The sequence below is a fragment of the Hemitrygon akajei genome, chromosome 20 (assembly GCF_048418815.1).
Source record: "Hemitrygon akajei chromosome 20, sHemAka1.3, whole genome shotgun sequence".
Taxonomy (NCBI): Eukaryota; Metazoa; Chordata; class Chondrichthyes; order Myliobatiformes; family Dasyatidae; genus Hemitrygon; species Hemitrygon akajei.
This window is the reverse complement of record NC_133143.1, coordinates 60200981-60208905: the sequence shown is the minus strand read 5'-3', so window position 1 is coordinate 60208905 and position 7925 is coordinate 60200981. Positions and strand designations below refer to the sequence as shown.

Here is a 7925-nt window from a genome sequence, read left to right as displayed (position 1 = left end):
CCACACATCTCCCTTAAGCTTCCTACCCTGGGAAAAAATTCTGACTGGGGACCTTATTTATGCCTTTAAACTTCTATCAAGTCTCCTCTCAGCCTCCAGTACTCCAGAGAGAAGAATTCAAGATTGTGCAATCTCTCCTTATAGGTCATGCCCTCTAAAGTATGAGCAGTGTATTATTTACAGGTTTCCACTTCCCTACTAATCCGGTTTTACACTGGTGTCTTATTTCATTTGTTAAAGGCTGCCCTTCCCACTTACATTGGTCCTTAGTGTCCCCTCCTCTCCCTCTCTTATGCTCAGAGTCATAAGTGTGGCGGAGAGTATATTGACCAGCTGCATCACAGGCTGGTATGGAAACACTAATGCACTTGAATGTAAAATCATGCAAAAAGTAGTGGATACAGCCCAGTCCATCATGGGTAAAGCCGAGGAGGTGAGGAAATGCTGTTGGACAACCCCCCAAGCGGCCAGATCCCAGATGGAGAGGAAACCCCAGCAGCCAAGCACAGCTCGCAAGGATCAGACAGTCCTACGCCCAGTGAGGGGGGCACTCACAAGAGGAAGAGAGTAAAGGAAGAGAGAGAGGGCCCAACCAACAAGAGGCATTTGAATTCCTTCTATAAATTCAGCCGTGACCTCCCCAAACAGGTAGGTAGGAGTCCACTAGGAGTATGGACTTTGCAAGCAAATGGGAAGGGATTGGGCATATTGGGATTGTGGTCAGTGGCAGTGAATGTGAGAGGGTCAGGTCCATTGGAGCTATGGACTGTTGGAGTGAATGGGTAGGGGTTGAGATCATTCAGATTGTGAACGGTGGTGGTAAATGAAGAGATGGTTATAGTGGGAGTGATTGGGAAGAAGTGGTGTCCATTGGGATTTTAGATAGTGGAAGTCATTAGTAAAGAGTTTTGTTCCTTGGAATTTCAGACAGTGGAAGTAAATGGGAAGGAGTTGGTTCCATTGGGAATAAGAACAGTGAAAATGAATGGAAAGAATTTTGGACCATTTGGATTATGGACAGTGGGAGTGAATGTCAAGGGGTTGTTTCCATTGCGACTAACCATTACTTGTTTATCCTGCTCCCCATACCTTGTCCCAGCAGGATTCCAGCGATGAAGAACTGTCACCCAGAGAAGGGGGTGAGGCCCTCTCCCGTCCCTGGAACACTGAGAGCCCCGAAGGGAAGGTTGTGTATGGAGAATACTCCAGCCCTTCTGTCTACCCTGAATTTGACTGAAGCCCTCAATCCTGGACTAGGAGGCATCAGAAGAAGAGGGCTGGGGACTGGCACTTGGAGGCAGGCCAGTTCAAAGGACCTGAACCACCCGCACCTTCCAATATTTTAGGGCCCACCCCCTCAGATCCCTGGCCACATGTTTTGTGACACTGTCAGCAGTGTTCTATGTTAACGAGGTTGTCATTCCAGTTGTATTCGTCTGAGAAAATACCATGCCAAGGGAGGAGGCGGCAGGATGGGCAGCAAAATTGGGATTAGGAGTGCAAAGAATTAGGAGAACAGGCTAGATCTAGGACTGAATCTAAATCTATCTCTCATGTTCTTTCTGTATCTGTCTCACTTTCCCTCCCTCCTCAGCCACTTTTTACCACTCTTTACTCTTGTCAGATGGACAATGTCTTTCACACCTGTCTTTCCTGCTTCCCTTCTCCACTTATGTCTCTCCCATCTTTCTTTCTCTCCATAGACAGAGTATACAGCTCCCTTTATACCAGGAGTTCCCGAGCTGGGGTCCCCAGACCCTTTGCTTAATGATCTTGGTCCATGAGATAAGAAGGGTTGGGTAGAACCTCTGCTCTGTACTGCCCTGTAAGAATCTCTCCAGGTACATGTTAGATGTTCCCTTTACTTCCAACACCTTGAGGGATATCTGTTCTGTTTTTAAACATCAAACAAGAGAAAATCTGAGCAGCACGCACAAAATGCTGGAGGAACTCAGCAGGCCAGACAGCATCTATGGTAAAAAGCACATTCGACGTTTTGGGTCAAAACCCTATGGCAGGACTGGAGGAAAAAAAGCTGACATCTACTCCTCGACTTTTTTTCTCCAGTCCTGCCGAAGGGTTTCGACCTGAAACATCAACTGTGCTTTTTATCCATAGATGTTGCCTGGCCTGCTGAGTTCCTCCAGCATTTTGTGTGTGTTGCACTGTTTTTAAACATGTTCTCTCTGCACTGTTAGAGATAATGGTTCTGACCAGTGTAGTAATTTCTTGTTATTGTCCAGTAATTCCTACTTTTCCATCGATCTTTGAAGTAACAATAAGTCAACATTTCAATAACTGTGAACGTGATTGATTGTGGAGGTAAAACCTCATAAATCCAACTTGATTAGACAGAAATATGAACAGTACCCAAGAAAAGTAATGTATGAAATATGTTATTGAATCTTTTTTTGTTGTGTTCTTGCATTAATTTAATAAAAGCAGTTCATTTTTGACATCTTTCAAGTTATTTCTGTGGAGGAGATCCAGGGTACAGGCGTATTGGGTTCAGAGAGCTCAGTAGTTTCCTCTATGTAACAAATCTCATATCAAGTGTGTTGCAGTTTCATTTTTGACATGATTTACAGATTCTTGTTTTGAGCAGTGTACCACTGTGCGAGATAAAGGTGATTTTTGCTTGTCCTGTTATGGAGCAAAAAATATTGACATAATTCTGCACCATATCAAAAAGACAAGTATTTATGACCAGTTGAATTCATCCAGCATTTTTAATCTGTTTCCATCTGCAGTTTTTTTTTGATTTCCAGAAAAGTACTTGTCGGTCATTCTTTTGCCAGCAGGGAAAACAATGGACTGGTTACATTTGAGGTGCTGTCCTTACACTCCTGTATACCTCGGACTTTAGATACAACACTGAGTCATGTCATCTGCAGAAATTCTCTGATGACTCAGCAATAGTAGGGTGCATGATGGGAGGACTGGTGGAGGACTTCTTCGAATGGTGCAAACATCACCTGCAGCTCAACATCAAGAAGACAAAGGAGATGGTGATGAACTTTAGGAAGACTAAGCCTGCACTGCTCCATTACTATTGATGGTGAGGTGGTGGATGTGGTGAGGACCTACAAGTACATGGGGTGCACCTGGATGACAGACTTGAGTGGAGTACCAACACGGAGGCTGTGTACAAGAAGGGCCAGAGTCACCTCTACTTCCTGAGGAGACTGATGTTCTTTGGCATATGTCAGCCTCTCCTTCACATGTTCTACCAGTCTGTTGTCACCAGTACTATCTTCTATGCAATGGTGTGTTGGGGTATTGGCATCAACAGGGATGATGCCATCAGGCGCAATAAACTGATTAGAAAGGCTGGCTCTGTTATAGGAGTGATGCACCATCAATAACTCACTCTGAGACGTAAGAAGTGAGATATCGGCTTTTATGGACTGGAAGAATGAACAACACTACATCCTGGAGAATGAGGCTGGGCTCAGGCCTCAATCGCCTTTATACAGGGGTCTGTGGGAGGAGCCACAGGAGCAGTCCAGACAGGTATATGTAGTTCACCACAAGGAGTCAAACTGGACACACTGGAGGCTGTTGTAGAACAAAGGACCCTAGGAATATCCTGGCAATTCTGGACAATGTTTCTCACCCTTTGCATGCCACCTTGGCTGAACAAAGGAGCACTTTTAGTAATAGACTAAGATAACTGCACTGCTTCAAAGAGCGCTATATGAGGTCATTCTTATACTTGGCCAATGGGCTGTATAATGAGTCGATCTAGCTGGGGAAGTGATGACCCTCTCCTGTTAGATACTGTTTGAGGTAACTTATTTTTTTATTCTTTCTTACTTATTTTCTAATATTTGTATACAAACTTTTCTATGCAAAAGTTTGGGCACCCCAGTCAAAATTTTAGTTACTGTGAATAGCTAAGCAAGTAAAACATGACTTGATTTCCAAAAGGCATAAAGTTAAAGATGACACATTTCTTCAATATTTTAAGCAAGATTACTTTTTTTAATTTCCATCTTTTACAGTTTCAAAATAACAAAAAAGGAGAAGGGCCTGAAGCAAAAGTTTGGGCACCCTGACACTGAATTTTGTGCTGAGGACGCAGGAGAGGTTTTCTTCTGATGACTCTTCCATGAAGGTCATACACAGTAGAACAGTGCACCACCTCGCCAGAGTCTGCTAAATCTTCCTGAAGGTCTTTTGCAGTCAAACGGGGGTTTCGATTTGCCTTTCTAGCAATCCTAAGAGCAGTTCTCTAGGAAAGTTTTCTTGGTCTTCCAGACCTCAACTTGACCTCCACCATTCCTGTTAACTGCCATTACGAACTGAAGAAATGGCTACCTGAAAATGCTTTGCTATTTTCTTATAGCCTTCTCCTTCTTTGTGAGCATCATTTATTTTAATTTTCAGAGTGCTAGGCAGCTGCTTAGAGGAGCCCACGGCTGCTGATTGTTGGGAGAAGGTTTGAGGAGTCAGTGTATTTATAAAGCTTTGAAATTTGCTTCACCTGGCCTTTCCTAACGATGACTGTGAACAGGCCATAGCCCTAACAAGCTAATTAAGGTCTGAGACCTTCGTAAAAGTTATCTGAGAGCTCAAATCTCTTGGGGTGCCCAAACTTTTGCATGGAGCTCCTTTTTTTTCCCCCACTCTAAAATCGTACAAAACAAAAATAATACACTAATCTTGCTTAAAATGTTGAAAAGAATGTTTCATCTTTATGACTTTTGGAGATCAGTTAATCTTTTACTCACTTAACTATTCACAGTAACAGAAATTTTGACCGGGGTGCCCAAACTTTTGCATGCCACTGTATCTGTGTATAACTGTAATTCCCTTTGGGATCAATAAAGTATCTACCTATTTATTACATTTCTGTCCACATTTCAAAGATAAGGTATAACAATTTCACCAAAATACAGAAGACCATAAGATAGAGGAGCAGAATTAGGCCTTTTGGCCCATCGAATCTGCTCTGCAATTTCATCATGGCTGAAACATTTCCTTTTCAGCCCCAATCCCTGCATTCTCCCCATGTCCCTTCCTGTCTTGGGTGCCCCTCACCATCCAGGACATTCCTTGTTCTCATTGCTACCATCAGGAAGGAGGTACAGAAGTGTCAAGCCACACAATGATGGATGAACAATTTTGTTCCTCTGTCATCCAATTTCTGAATGGACATTGAACCCATGAACACTACCTTACTTCTATTTTAGCACTACCTACTTAATTAATACATATATAATATTCACATTTTTTTCTACATTATGCATTACATTGTACTGCTGCCACAAAGTCAACAAATTCAATAACATGCTGGTAATATTAAACCGGATTCTGATCCTGACTAATAAAGAATCTCTCAATTTCTGCCTTAAATATACCCAATGACTTGGCCACCTGCGGCAATAAATTCCTCCTCATCTCTGTTCTAAATGGATGTCTCTCTATCCTGAGGCTGTGTCCTCTGGCCTTAGGCTCCCCAACCATAGGAAACATTCTCTCACAAATCCACTCAATCGAGATCTTTCAACATTTGAATTCCAGTGAGCACAGGCCCAGAGCCATCAAATGCTCCTCATATGATAAGCCTTTCAACCCTGGAATCATTTTTGTGAACCCCTTTTGAACCCTCTCCAATGTCAGCACATCAGTTCTTAGATAAAACTGCTCATGATACTCCAAGTGAGGCCTAACCAGTGCCTTATAAAGCCTCAACATTACATCCTTTCTTTTATATTCCTTTAGATTCTGTCATTTAACATTATTGATTTCCTACTCTGCTAAGTTCAGTAAATTAACCATGTTTTTCTGCAACAAAGAGTCTGAAATTCATTGCTTAAGATAGCTGTGGAGCCCAAGTCATTGGGTATACTTAAAAGTGGAGGTTGATTGGTAATGGTGTCAAAGGTTACGGGGAGAAGGCAGAAGAAAGGGATTGAGAGGGATAATAAATGAGCCATTGATAGAATAAGGGTGCATAATTGATGGGCTGAACGACCTATGATGTGCAGCTGATACAGACCTGAAAGGGAGAAGGCACAGCGTACCTTCCTAGATGAACCAGGAGCAAGGATGGACAGAGCAAAGAAGTGCCATCAAGGAGAGCAAAGTGACTGGAAGTGTGAAGAGGGTGCAGAACAGTAGGGTGAAGCAGGATCGATAGGAATAAAGGGATCTTGGGGTCAAAGCATATGTGAAGGATGTAAGGAATAAAGTCAATTCAATCCAATTCATTAACGAGCAGGTGTACCTAATAAAGTGGCCACTGAGTGTAGATGTACTCTGATAATAAATTTACTTTGAACTTTGATCCAAACTGATCACTTCATTCTAACAATGCATTGAAACAGTTTAGAACTGTTTAAGAAAGGCTCTAAACAGAAACCTGGAGATTATAGGCTACTCACAGTCCTCAGCAGCCCTGTGTCCACCATGGAGAACTTCAGGTTCCTGGGAACCACCATCTCTCAGGATCTGAAGTGGGAGCAGAACATCAGCTCCATCCTGAAGAAGGCCCAGCAGCGGATGTATTTCCTGCGGCTCTTGAGGAAATACAGTCTGCCTCAGGAATTGTTGCTGCAGTTCTACACTGCAGTCATTGAGTCTGTCCTGTGCACCTCCATCATTGTGTGGTTTGGAGCCGCCACCAAGCAGGATAGAACCAGACTACAGCGCACAGTGAGGACTGCCGAGCGCATCATTGGAGTCTCCCTGGCCTCTATTGTGGACCTGTACTCTTCCAGGTTGAAGAAGAGGGCGGGGAACATCATAAAGGACTCCTCCCATCCTGCGCACGGACTGTTTGATCTGCTTCCGTCTGGTAGGCGCTTCAGATCCCTCCAGTCTAAGACTAATAGGCATTGGAGAAGTTTTTCCCTTCTGCGGTCACTTTGCTGAAAATTAACTGCCGGTTAACTGTTGGCTAACTATTACTTGGATTGCACTACCTGTATGTATAATCTATATTTTCATTTATATTTATCATTATTATTGTTATGAGCAGAGAGACAACATCTGCCGGAAGAAAATTCCTTGTATGTGCATAGGTACTTGGCGATTAAAGTCTGATTCTGATTCTGATTCTGATTCTGAATCTGGTGTTAGTAGTGGGAAAGCTATTCGAAGATATTCTAAGGCGCTGGATATTCAAGTATTTGGATGGACGTGGACTGATTAAGGATAGTCAGCATGATTTCGTGCATGGTAAGTTATGTCTAATCAACCAGTTTTTCAACTGTTATTCCTACCGTAAGTATATTACCTATTATGCAGGCATGGAAAGTTTGGGAATCTGGCCTGGTTCCTAAACTACTTCGGCTGTATCGCTGTTTGGAGAGATTTCTTTTTCTGCCTCACCACAATTCTCCATTCTAATTGTAAACATAGATTTGAGACATGCTTGTAACTATTCCATGTAAAGCCCTGGGGTATTACTAAAGGTTGACAACCTGGATGGAGTAACCAAGTCTTCTGTTCCGAAATATATTTCCATGAAAATAAAAGTTTTTCCAAACTGACAAGTAGCCGGGAGAAATGTGAGAAAAAGTTAATTGCAACACACTTTTAGCTTTCAGCTAATTATAGCCCTCAAGAAATTTTAATTCCAGTTTTGGGAGGAAGCATTGTTTTGATCAATGATCTCAATTTGTGCACCTTGTTGCTTAATACAGTTAACCCTTGCCCGCCAACCATCTTAACTCTAAACAGTCGTCCTGAACCCTGGATCACCATAGTGAACTTTAAATTCTGTTATTTTCACATAGTCATAGAGCACCACAACACAGGAACAGGCTCTTCGGCCTATGGAAAAGAGATTTCGGGGGTGTTTCGGGTCAAATCTAGTCCAGCTAACTACCACCTCATCCGTTTAGTCTCAGTTATTCATACATTAAAGGACCATACTGTTGATGTCAAATAGTCTGAACTCAGCAATGCCCTATCAA

The 7925-nt window shown here is 42.7% G+C and overlaps 1 long non-coding RNA gene across 1 annotated transcript; it reads left to right on the top strand.

The window, feature by feature from the left end:
- Positions 1 to 348: 348 nt before the first annotated feature.
- On the top strand, positions 349 to 1919 carry LOC140713994 (uncharacterized). The gene is made up of 2 exons (XR_012095804.1): positions 349 to 648; positions 1103 to 1919. It is a non-coding gene; the product is annotated as an uncharacterized lncRNA (long non-coding RNA).
- Positions 1920 to 7925: the final 6006 nt, after the last annotated feature.